This window comes from Humulus lupulus, chromosome 2, assembly GCF_963169125.1.
Source record: "Humulus lupulus chromosome 2, drHumLupu1.1, whole genome shotgun sequence".
NCBI classification, from domain to species: Eukaryota; Viridiplantae; Streptophyta; class Magnoliopsida; order Rosales; family Cannabaceae; genus Humulus; species Humulus lupulus.
In genome coordinates this window covers 292,565,362-292,577,940 of record NC_084794.1, presented here as the reverse complement: position 1 = coordinate 292,577,940, position 12,579 = coordinate 292,565,362, and positions in this window count along the sequence as shown.

The window sequence follows — 12,579 nt, the reverse complement described above, 5'->3', positions numbered from 1 at the left end:
TTACAATTAAAGAGTTTAATTATTTAGTTTCAATTTATTGGAGCTTAATGTTATAGGTCCATGGTCCCCAAAATGGCTCAAACAATCACTGACAAAGGTAAATACAAAAATGGGCAAAAAAGGACTTATGTGATAAGTAAAATATTTTTCTATGTATCAAATATAATTATTGTTTAATTATGTGTAATTAATTAATTAATAATCAATTAATTATTTGATTTAACAAAAATATAATTAATTTTGAATTAATTTATTTTTGGGATTTTTGGTATTTAAATAATAATAAAAATTGGGAAAAATCACATGCCATCACTGGCATGTGGTACACATGTAGCACAGTGCACAGTCACTGTGCTACACGCATAAGAGACTGTGATCAGTTTCTAGGTTCCACAATTTTAGTTATTTAAATATTAAATAAATAATGAGATATTGTAATTTGATTAAAATATTATTATTTAAACAAAAATCTGAGAACTGATTAGTTATTTTCAAATTGTTTAAAATAACTAAGATTTTATTTTAATATATTGGATATATTAAATATGAGATGTCAGTTTTTCAGAACGTAACTTTTCAGGGATAGAAAAATATCTATAAATCTCTCTCTGAGAAAGAGAACAGTGATACAAACAAAAGTCACTGTTCTTCACAAACCTAGGTTCCAAATTTTATCAGATCTCATGTGTTGAGAACATCTGATAAATATTTTTTAGCCTATTGTTTGTATAGCGAGCCCACACTCGTTCTTTGTGTGCTGAGAACATTTTGGAAGATCTTGGTGTGAGATCTCAAGGATTTAGCCATACAAAAAGATAGCAGCAAGGAAAGACTTGGGGTAATTTTTCTATTCTTGTCTTTGATTCAATATATATATGCATGTGAAGAAGTAGATCTAGAAATCTTATGGGATTAAATTAACAATTTGATTGTTGTTCCGCTGCGCATAATCTCTGATTTGATTAATAAAAACCAACACAAAATATGTGGAAGAGACATCAGATGGGATTTTGTTGAGAATGGAATCGGCTGAGGTGTCATCAATGACATATGCAGTGGGATTTTGAGTGTTTGGATGGGTTACAGTGGCCATGAGGGAAGAAAGAAGCAGAAAAAACAAGAAAAAGACAGAGAGCAGCGACACTGTAACGCCCTGGTTACCCCAGAACAGTTACGGTGAACAGTGAACCGGAAATTTGACTCGCTACCCGAGTCGTTTGGTTAAAACGTGATCTAAGTGTTATTATCAGGTTAAGGTGAAAAGCCAGTAAAAAGGAAAGGATATATTTCGTTAAGTAAATAAGTTGCCCATGAGCCTTTCAAAATGTTTACAAGTAGTTCGTAACACAAAAGAGTCGCTATTGTTTCAAATTTACAGTCCTCGCCGGCCTAAGCGGCAAAAATAGGGTAAACCCCTAGTCCCTCTGAGAACTCCTTGACCGTGGTGGTCAAGCAGCCCTGTATGTACACAACATCGCCCAAGCTCTCCACTTAGGGATTGGGTGAGCTTCTCTTTCCCTTTACCTGCACCACAAAGCACCCGTGAGCCAAGGCCCAGCAAGAAAACACAATAAAGCATGATATAATATCAACAACGATCATAATAACCACTCAGGACTATCAGTCCAAGCGAATAGGTGACAATAGCCAAAAGTCACAATAATGAGCATCGCTCCCTCTAGCCATGTGACGATAGGGTCACCAGGGCTTAACTGATAAGTGATTCTTCCATAAGTTTGATCAAGACAGGTGCATGGTGTGTGGTCACCAACATAACCTACCTCCCGACTCTAGAGTCGTGCTATGGACAACGTCCCCTATCCATGTGACAAACAGTCACCAGGGTCATATACCTTGGCTATAAACATCTGGTCATAGACCAGACAAGCGCTTATAAGTTCTTCGACCTTAGGGTCGGTCCCGCATTAATGCCATAAAGCCATTCAATGCGTGATCATCGACTTTAGAGTCGGTCCCTGACTAGTCAGTGCCATAAACAGATAATCAGCGCTCACTAGCATTTAATACGCAATCCACGTGCACATATAACAACCAACATGCCTCAATATCAAACCATGCATGTCATATATCTATACACGGTGCAACTGTATTCATACACTGTTTTCTTACCTCTGGTTCGAGTGAGAATTATTATATGAACGACCCCTGAGAACGATCAACCTTTAAATTCCTTAACGGTCACCTGGTCATAACCAAATTATAGAATTCATCAATAAAAATGATAACTGAGGGTTCCCAAACCAAAACCCAGCCTCTGAGACATCAAACACTACCCAACCGGGTACTAGGTTTGTAGAGTCCAAAAACTTTACTTAGCTAGTTAGATAGTAGTATTATAGTATTTATAGTATTATCTTTGTAACTGTGGATTTTTGGTTCAGACCGAGAATTATTTGGACACTCATAGTAGTACTTATAGATTTTCTAAGTTTAACCTATAGTTTAAGAATATTAATTTTAACCTAAGGTTTGATTAATATGACTGATATTAAGGATAATATTTATTATACTATAAGGTTTAGATAAGAACCAATAGGATTTTAAGCACATGTTATGAATGGGTGATTAAGGATTAAGTATTTTGAGGATTAAATTTAATAAGGGTAAAAGTTTGAATGCTATAAGGTCAGTCAGCAGCTTTGAATACGTTGAGGGCTTAGTCAAGGCTGTTTACTCCATTCAAACTTAGCTAAAAATGTGTAATTTCGTGTTTAATTAATCAGCGTGTGCCGATATATCGCAGCTATAGGGGGCGATATATCGCAGCACGTAGATACGGAAAACACGAGACGATGCACGACAGCCTCGGGCATACTGGCCCAGGCGATATATCGCCTATAGGGGGCGATATATCGCCTCCTTCAGTATATTTCAAAAGTTTTTGAATTCTTTTTCCTTTCAGCCATTCAACCTCTTGATAAGTCCAGCACCTTTTTGAACGAGTCTTCAGCCTCTGCTGAACAATTATTCAAATTATTTTCACCTAAAAAGCCATTATTTTTATTCAAGTAAAATTAAGATCCTTTCATTCCTAAACTCTATAAATAGGACCTAGTACCCAGCCATTATTCATCTTTTGCTCTAAGCTCAGAGGCTGCAAGTGCTAAGTGAGTGTGAGAGTGTAAACACCTGGTTTGGGGAAATCATAAGCTTGATCATCATAAGCTTATCAAACACTTTGGGAAGTAAGGTTCTATAGTATTTCGGTTCGAGGTTTAGATTGGTCTACAAGTCTTCAAGGTATTTCCACACTCTCTAGTTCATTGGTTTTATGTTATTTTTCCTTCTCATAGTCTTCTACTCAGTCTTCTAACCTTATTCTTATTTTGGTTAGGAAATCTAAGAACTTGCACATAATTTTTTGGTAAGTATGTTTCTCAAAGGTTTAGTCATTCCATTCCTTCCATTCTTTTCATTACTTTTTCTTCAATCAGCTCACCCTGTTATATATGGTTTTAGGAGTGTTCCAAAAGTCCCAACGCTGTCCTCTTATTCCGGTAACTTTGGTAAGGAAAATAGGATAGAATCTATATGTTTTATGCTTATGTTATCTTATGTTTTATGTTATGAAATATGTTATAAAATATGTTATGAATATGTATGATTGTAGGCTTGGGCATATGACCCATATGACTAACAAGACCCCGAATAGATTATGGGCATATGACCTACTTAGCTAGTAGGACCCCACTAATCTCATGGGCATATGACTTGTTTAGTCTATGGGACCCCAAGTAATAATGGCCATTATAGTATGTGTATGTAATAAGTGTTATGTTATGTCTTTATGTTTATTATGAAATTTATGTACATGATGTATGTGTTAGATTTTCCTTGCTGGGCATTAGGCTCATTCCTTTTTGTTTTATGTGCAGGAAAATAGCTTTAGTGGCGGTAAGGTTCGTGGATGCTTGGGATTGTGTATCGGTGGTGAATGGATTCAAGGACTCGAGAGTTCGATTTTCGAGGATGTAGTCTTGTTTTTTTTTATGATCTTTACATGTATTTTCCGCACTTCTTATGTAATTCCTTTCATTTTAAATCATGTTTTGTTTTTAAAGACAATGGGATCCCATATCCTACTTATTTTATGAGAGTAACTTTTATTTCTACAAGTTTCTAATAAATTTATGGTATTTTCGCAAATGTAAGTTTTATTAAGGATTTGTATGTATAGTTTCGTTAATGGTCCAAAAGTCTAGAGTAGTGAGTCATTACAAGGTTCAACCCCGAGGCCTAAGGTTTGAATCCCCAAGCTAAAAACTACATTTTGGCAAAATTGACCTTAAGGGCCGCGGCCCTCCCCTGCTGCGCCGCGGCGCACCCTCAAACAGAGAGGGCTCTCCCCCTGCCAGACGCCAAGGGCCGCGACACACCCCTGCTGCGCCGCGGCGCCCAGCCCAGACCAGCAATACGCCCTCATACGAACCCAGCTTTTCCCCTGTGTTCTTTCCTCTCAAACTAGTCCTTCAAACCATCTCTAATCCTCCTCCAAACATACAATTAAACCCCCAAATAACACCCATAGCTCACCCTCATCAAATCCCAATCAAACCAACACAAAAACTCCCTTTGATTCCCACTTTCCACATCAAAAACCATGAATTGAAAACTAAAAGGGAAAACAGAGTAACACCTGAAACCAAAGACTAAAACTCACCTTGAAACTGGTTTTGGACCTCCCTTACAAGCTGAATCAAGCCACCAACCCAGCCTTTAAGTTTCCTTGGTTGAATCCCCACTTAGAACTCAAAACCCCAATGAAGGAAAAAGAGCAAGGTGATGTACGGGAAGGATGAGGAAGCAAGTCTCTGTTTTTGTTCTGTTTAAGTCTACCACCTTCTACAGCCAACAACCTCTTAAGTCATATATATCCTCCCTAAAATGACCAAAATACCCTTGTGTCATCTAAAGCCTCTAAAACCACCTCAAGGGCAAAATTGGTACTTTCCGCTTAACCCGTTAATCATAATTAACGCTTCCCAATTCCTGCTAATCTCAATATCCTCAAACACCAATAATTCATATCCCATTACCCTAAAATCCTCGGTAACGCTATAATCATTAATATCACCCCGAGACTCACCCCGAGCCCCGAGCTCAAACCTGTTATGACCAAACCGATAAATCATGTTTAGAGATCATCTCATGTCGAGATACTCAAACCAATCCACATTATAATGTGGCCTCACAATATATCATTAACACGCAAACAAATATTCAATTATACCCTCAACGGGCCAAATTACCGAAACACCCCTGTAAACAAATGTGGACTCACATGCATGCATTTAACATCATATTATAATATAATTCTTATAAACATGCATAAACACATTTAATGGCATAATTAAACAGTTATGGCCCTCCCGACCTACTAATCCAGCCATTAAACCATAATAGGGAATCTGGGGCATTACAGACACCTTTAGGGTTAGGCTTTTAGGCTCTGATACCATGTGGAAATATTATTTATTTTATTTTATTGAATTAGGGTTATGCCTTTAAATAGGCATTGTACAGAGAATGAGAAGATATTTGGCAGTTAATATCGAATATCCTAGAATAATTACAGTAATGAATAGGGTAACAAAATAAGCCTACAATAATCTAAATATGGAAACTATACAAAATATACAGCTAGGTTTCCCATTCTAAAAAGGATACCGAATAATATTTCCTACAAATATTCATAGAAAATTATATATAGAAGCTAATAATTGGATATACCAACATTATTGAATATGAACACTTACAATATTTTTTTGAATCTCAGAGGCCTTTCTAACTAGCTCTCATTTTGCATTATGACGACCCATGCTCCACAAGTTTGCCCTATCAAGTTCAGTCAGGCTTTTCCCACTATGTTGCATTAACATCTCTTCAATACAAACATAGCCTCCTCTAAAGAGGTTGTGGTTTTATTTATTCAATGCTTGATAAGTCTACATCTATTCTCTCTTTTTACGCCACTCGAGAGTTAATCTTGAGTTCACAAACTTTAACCATTCATCTGGCTTTATGAGATTCTCAAATCCAAATGGAATTGCTGGCGGGAACTCATTTGGGATTTTTTTTCAAAGCGTTATACACACGATCAAACCTTGTGAGATTAGTCTTCCAATTTCGAAAGTACTTTCCAGCATCTATCAATATCTACTTCTTTTGTTTAGGGTCCAAATCATAAGTTTTTTGCAAGTTTGAAAGTAATAAGAATCATATTATCACAACAATATATATTTTAAGAATATCAAATGAAATTTAATTAATAAAACCATACCTTAAATGATCTTCATTATGAACAATCATTATTCAAGACAATAATCAGAAAACAAACCAGCAAAATAAAAAAAACAGCAAGCAAACAAATTCTATAGTCTGAGAGCATAGCATTAACTAAAATAATTGTAGAACCTGAAAACCAAACATGTACTAGATCAGAAAACAGGACAACCTCCATAACAACCTGGAAATGTTGAAGGGATGGCCAGTTGAGTTAAAGTGCAGAATTATTAACACATATTAGTTTATATTAATAAAAATATTAATGGAATATGTATAAGTATAAATATACAAAGGACTCACCATGGCTTCAAGAGAATTTATGTTGGTTTCACCTAAATATTTTTCTTTGAGCTATGATCATTAGGCAATCTTAATAATTGTGGATATCACCAACTTTAATCACTTAATACTTCTTGTTTTAATTTGATTTAATTTCTTTTCTTGCTTGAGACAAGCAAAATCCAGTCACTTTGTATATTAGGAATGAAATTAGAATGATACCAAATTCGAATAAACAAATAAACAAAACATGGGTGTTTGCACAATTCTAGCCATAAATTCTATTGAAATATAAACGAAAAAACTAATAAAATATATATTAGAAAATAATTGATAATCTTGCAAAGACAAATCAACTAAAATATATCAATATACAAAGTTTGTCATTAAGAATCATCCCTTTCACTATAAGAAAATGAGGTATAATAGTTAGAAAATATACATTTAAAAATGATTTATAATCTTCAAAACAAATTTATAAGTAAACATAAGAAAATACGAAATACAAAACACATCCTAAGAGAAGAGTCATCATTCTAGTCATTACCCTCATAAGTGAACAAAACTTCTAGTACACGCTCCGAGATACCTTTGTGCCACAAAACTTGATAAAGTTCATCATCCTCAAAGCCATCAATATATATTATACAAAAATAAAAAAAATAAAAAATAAACATAATAATTAATTAGTACATACTTCAAGGGATGTCCTTGCAAGTTTTTCTAGCTCGTGATCTTGCATAAAAAAAACCATTATCTGATAAACAGGGCATGACTACCTCAATCAAAACAAGATCAACATATGCTACAAAATCTTCTTAGAATTTCCAAGCTAACAGAAAACAAAACAACTAATTGCTTATTGTTTTGTTATAATAAAAAAAAAGCACATTATGCAAGGGATCCAATCAGAAATGTTCATCCTAATAATAATTTAAATGAAACACCACCTTCATTATATATACATTTGAATTTCATTCCACCAATTTTTTCTTTTTATATAACAGTGATATTCTATTCTATAGCTTATAAATAAACTTTCCACATCCTTCAATATATTATTACAAAATGTCACATTATTTCAATTATTACCTCATGCTCATCAAAATGATATTAATTACATGCATCTTCATTATCAATTTTTATGCAATTTCTTACTATAACAACTTTAAGGAAAAATAAGAAGACCCCAAATAAGAAAAAGGAATAACACTGAGAAAGCCTACATAGAGTAAACTTCAGATAATTTAAGATGATCCAAGAAGAAAAATCAGTTCAGTGCTAAACATTTAAAAGATAATTCTCTTGATCATAAGGAAAAAAGTACCTTTTTTTCCCTTTCTGTGTATTGTTGAACACCACCACACGAGAAAACATAATTAATTTATTATTATAAAAGTAATTACACCAAGACTTGAATACAATATTTGACCACAACACACACTAAATACTTACACACTTTATTTTGGAACACATACTAGTGACTTCTCTCACACTCTTTACACACACTTATATAGTACTCACTTAGACTCACTTTTGGGACACTCACTTTGCTACTACCTTGGACACACATTACATTTGTATTTATAGGCTACAAAGGAAACATCTACATCTTTCTAGAATTTTCTAACTTTATAATTTATTTAACTACTTTCTTCATTTTTCTAAATGTTTCTAGAACTTTCTATATTGTCTAGTTAGTTCTAAGCTATTCAAGAACTTTCTAGAATGTTCTATGTTCTTCCTAGTATATTCTAGAACATTCTAGATACGGTAATGACTTTTAACACTCCCCCTCATTACCGAATATCTAAGCTTCTTCTCGTTTGACGAGGTTTAGTTGAGTTCTGAATTTCGAAAAAATTGATTGTGCTTAGTCCTTTGGTGAATATGTCAGCAACTTGATCATCTGTGTTGATTTGTTGCATCTCTATTTCTTCTTGAAGCACTTTTCTCTCAGAAAATGATAATGCACTTCCACGTGTTTTGTCCCTGCATGAAATACTGGATTTTCTCACTACAAGAAAAAATGCTTTTAATAACACCAAAAATTTGTTATCAAAACATACCATAACACTTTTTGATGTGTTAAGACCGACTATTAGTTATCGTAGGTCAGGGTACTTTACATAACACTTTATCATTGTTATACAGATGTGTTATTATACTGTCAACGATAACACACTATCTGTGTTATTTTAATAAATAGATAAGTGTTTAATTATATTATTAAGTTGAAGATCCACTTCTCAACTGTGTTGTACTCTTTGCTATAGAATCATTCAATAAAGGGATAGTGTTCAAACTGGATGTAGAGTCAAAGATCACATTGATCTTTGGTCTTGAACCAGTATAATTGTTCTGTGTTGGGTTAATTTCGTTACTGACATTTGTGTTTAGTTTATATGACTGATTTGATTCTCTTCTAATTTTACAACTCTGTTTTATGCACAATAGAATTTGTTTTATAAGTGTCATTCACTACAACAAATTTGATATACAATGACTCCCTACAATGTCTTACACCATTGGCGTAAGACATTAAAACTTATCAGGGGTTTTAAATGTCTAGTGGTGTAAGACATTGAAAGTTTATATTAATGGGTACAATTGGAAGACATTAAAAATGGTGGAATACGTTGGAAATAGGCTGGGGGAGTGTTCATGGGTACATCCAACGTCTCCCACTGGGAGACGTGGGACACGTGGCACGTCTCCCAGTGGGAGATGTTGGATGTATAGGGGAGCACATCCAACGTCTCCCACTGGGAGACGTTGGATGTGCTCCCTTTATATTACTCAAATTTCAGTTGTCTTCCTCACATTACACGAACCCGAGAGCAAAACCAGAGGAGAGAAACCGAATTGGGGCTGCATTTTTAGGGTTCTAAGGTAAGTTTTTTTTTAATTTTCTAGATTTTTAGTTAATTATTTTGCAAATAAATCATAGGTTTTGCATTAGGATGAGTAATATACATGATTTTGTGTTAGTTTTACATTTTTATGCATTTTTTTATATACATTGTAGGATTTTGTGGTTTTTTCATGGAAGTTTTTTAGGGATTTATGATTTTTTTTAGTTTTTTTTTTAATTTAACCTATCACACTGTATATATTTCATTAGAGTATATATGTTCATGATTTTTTTAAATTTTTATCATTTTTTATTTCGAAATTTATATATATTTTTGTATATTTGAATTATTTTTTTTTAAATTGTAACTATTTTGTTATATATATATAGTTATGTTAAAATAAATTTATTAAATAATTTATAAAATATAAATATATGAAATTTTTTATGTTTTTGTTGATTATTAAGTTTTTAGGTTATGAAATTTTATATTGATTTTTTGTTGAGGTTATAATTAGAGGCACATTGGGATTTTTTTTATTTGTTTACCAATATCATTTACTATTATTAGATATTTAGTGATATTTGTTTAGTAATGTTTAACATATTAATTAATTTAATTTCATAGGTTGTGATTTTTGTGGTGAGATTTTAGAGAGTATTTTGCATCAAAATTCCTATATCAATCACACATTTGAGGTAATTAAGTTTCTAAAATTACAATAATACGTTATATATTGCTAGATATTTAGTGATTTTTTATTTATTATTTATTAATTTAATTTTATTGGTTTGTGGATTTAATAGCGAATTTGATTACCAAGGGAAGTAATTTTGCTAGCTTTTGGATTATTGACTGCAAGAGGTACATATATATTCTCTTACTTCTACTTTTAATATTATTAAACAAATGTTAGAGGAGTTTGAATATCTTAAATATTCATCCATAGTGAAGTAGGTTCTGAGATTAAAATTGTGTGCTGCGATGATAATGGAAGGTTGAGAACTTGTGTGTTTTAGTGAAGTAGGTTCTGAGAAATTTGGTTGTGTGCTGTGGAGCTATAAGGAAGAAACTTATTGTATGCTGTTTGAATTGTTTGTTTTGCTATTCACATGCGGATGGTTAGGTTACTATTATAGGGGAAATGCTGCCCGATTTTATCTAGGATAATAAATAATTAGTTTAATATAGACATCCTATAAGGAAGAAACTTATTTTATGTTGTTTGAATTGTTTGTTTTGTTATACACATGCAGATGGTTAGGTCACTATTATAGGGGAAATGCTGCCCGATTTTATCTAGGATAATAAAAAATTAGTTTTATATAGACATACAACTTTATCACGTGCTTATTTAGTGTTGTTTCTTTTCTTTTCCATAGACATAGAAGAATATATGGATAAACAATGGATGTCAGCGAATAGGTTATATGCGGAATATAGGAACGGGGTCGATTTGTTCTTAAGGTTTTGTTCGGAAAATGTGAAAGACCCAAATTTTACTTATTGTTCATGTCTTAAGTGTGGAAATGTTAAAAAGATGGATCTTAAAAAGATTAAAGAACACTTATATTTCAATGGGATCGACAAGAGTTACACAATTTGGTATTACCATGGGGAGATAGCTCCGATTGCTCCAACTCTGCCAAGTAGACCAAAAGGAGTGAAGAGGAATATAGTGGAGGAGAACTGGGATCCATTAGATGAAATGATTGACGATGCATATTATGGATCAGGAGTAGACCCAAATAAGTTTGAGACACTCCTTAATGATGCCGAGAAACCAATTTACCCTGGTTGTACAAGATTTACAAAATTATCTGCGCTTCTTAGGTTGTACAATCTAAAAGCTAAACATGGCTAGAGTGATAAAAGCATTACTGAATTATTTGGTTTTTTGAAGGAGTTATTGCCTGAAGATAATGAAATTCCAATTTCATTTTATGAGGCAAAGAAGACGTTATGCTCATTAGGCATGCAGTACGAAAAAATTCATGCATGTCCTAATGATTGCATATTATATCGAAATAGTTTTGCAGACGCAGAATCATGTCCTACTTGTGGTGAGTCACGATGGCAAAAGAAAAGAAATGGTGACGATGTCAAGGAAGGAGTACCTGCCAAAGTTTTATGGTGCCTTCCGCCAATTCCTCGTTTCATCCGATTGTTTAGAAATGTCGAACATGCTAAAAGTTTGTCGTGGCATGCTAATGAAAGAATAAAGGATGGTAAATTAAGACATCTAGCTAACACCCTTGCTTGGAAGAGAGTTGATTTGAAGTGGCCTTCTTTTGGAAGTGAATCTCGTAATATTCGTCTAGGTCTTTCGACTGACGGGTTTAATCCACACGCATCCCTTAGCAGTAAGTATAGTTGTTGACCTGTTATGCTTGTTATTTACAATCTACCCCCATGGTTGTGTATGAAGAGAAAGTTTACGATTTTGACCTTGTTGATATCAGGACCTAAACAACCTGGTAATGATATTGATGTCTATCTAGCTCCTCTTATAGATGACTTGAAAACTTTGTGGGATGAAGGGGTTAAGGTTTATGATGCGTATAGGTAGGAAGAATTTAATCTTAGAGCGGTCTTATTGTGGACAATTAATGACTTTCCTGCTTATGGAAATTTATCTGGGTTTAGTGTGAAAGGATATAAAGCTTGCCCCGTTTGTCAAGAAAAAACATGTTCTGAATACTTGAAACACTCTCGGAAAATATGTTATATGGGACATAGGAAGTTCTTGCCTAATACGCATAAACTTCGGACTTAGAAGAAGGCATTCAATGGTAAACAAGAGTTTGAGGAGGCTCCTGAGCCATTGAATGGGATCCAAGTACTTGAGAAGATGTCTAAAATTGTGTTCAAGTTAGGGAAGCCCAAAGTTCGTACACCTACAAAGATGAAACGTAGTCGCAAGGCCAAGGTTGTGGAGGAGCCAAAAGGGTGTTATAAAAAGAAATCTGTTTTCTTTGAACTTGAATATTGGCCTTTCTTACTTATACATCATAATTTAGATGTTATGCACATAGAGAAAAATGTATGTGATAGTTTGATTGGCACTTTGTTGAATATTCCTGGGAAAACTAAGGATGGAATTAAGGCTAGACAAGACTTGGTTGCAATGGGTATAAGG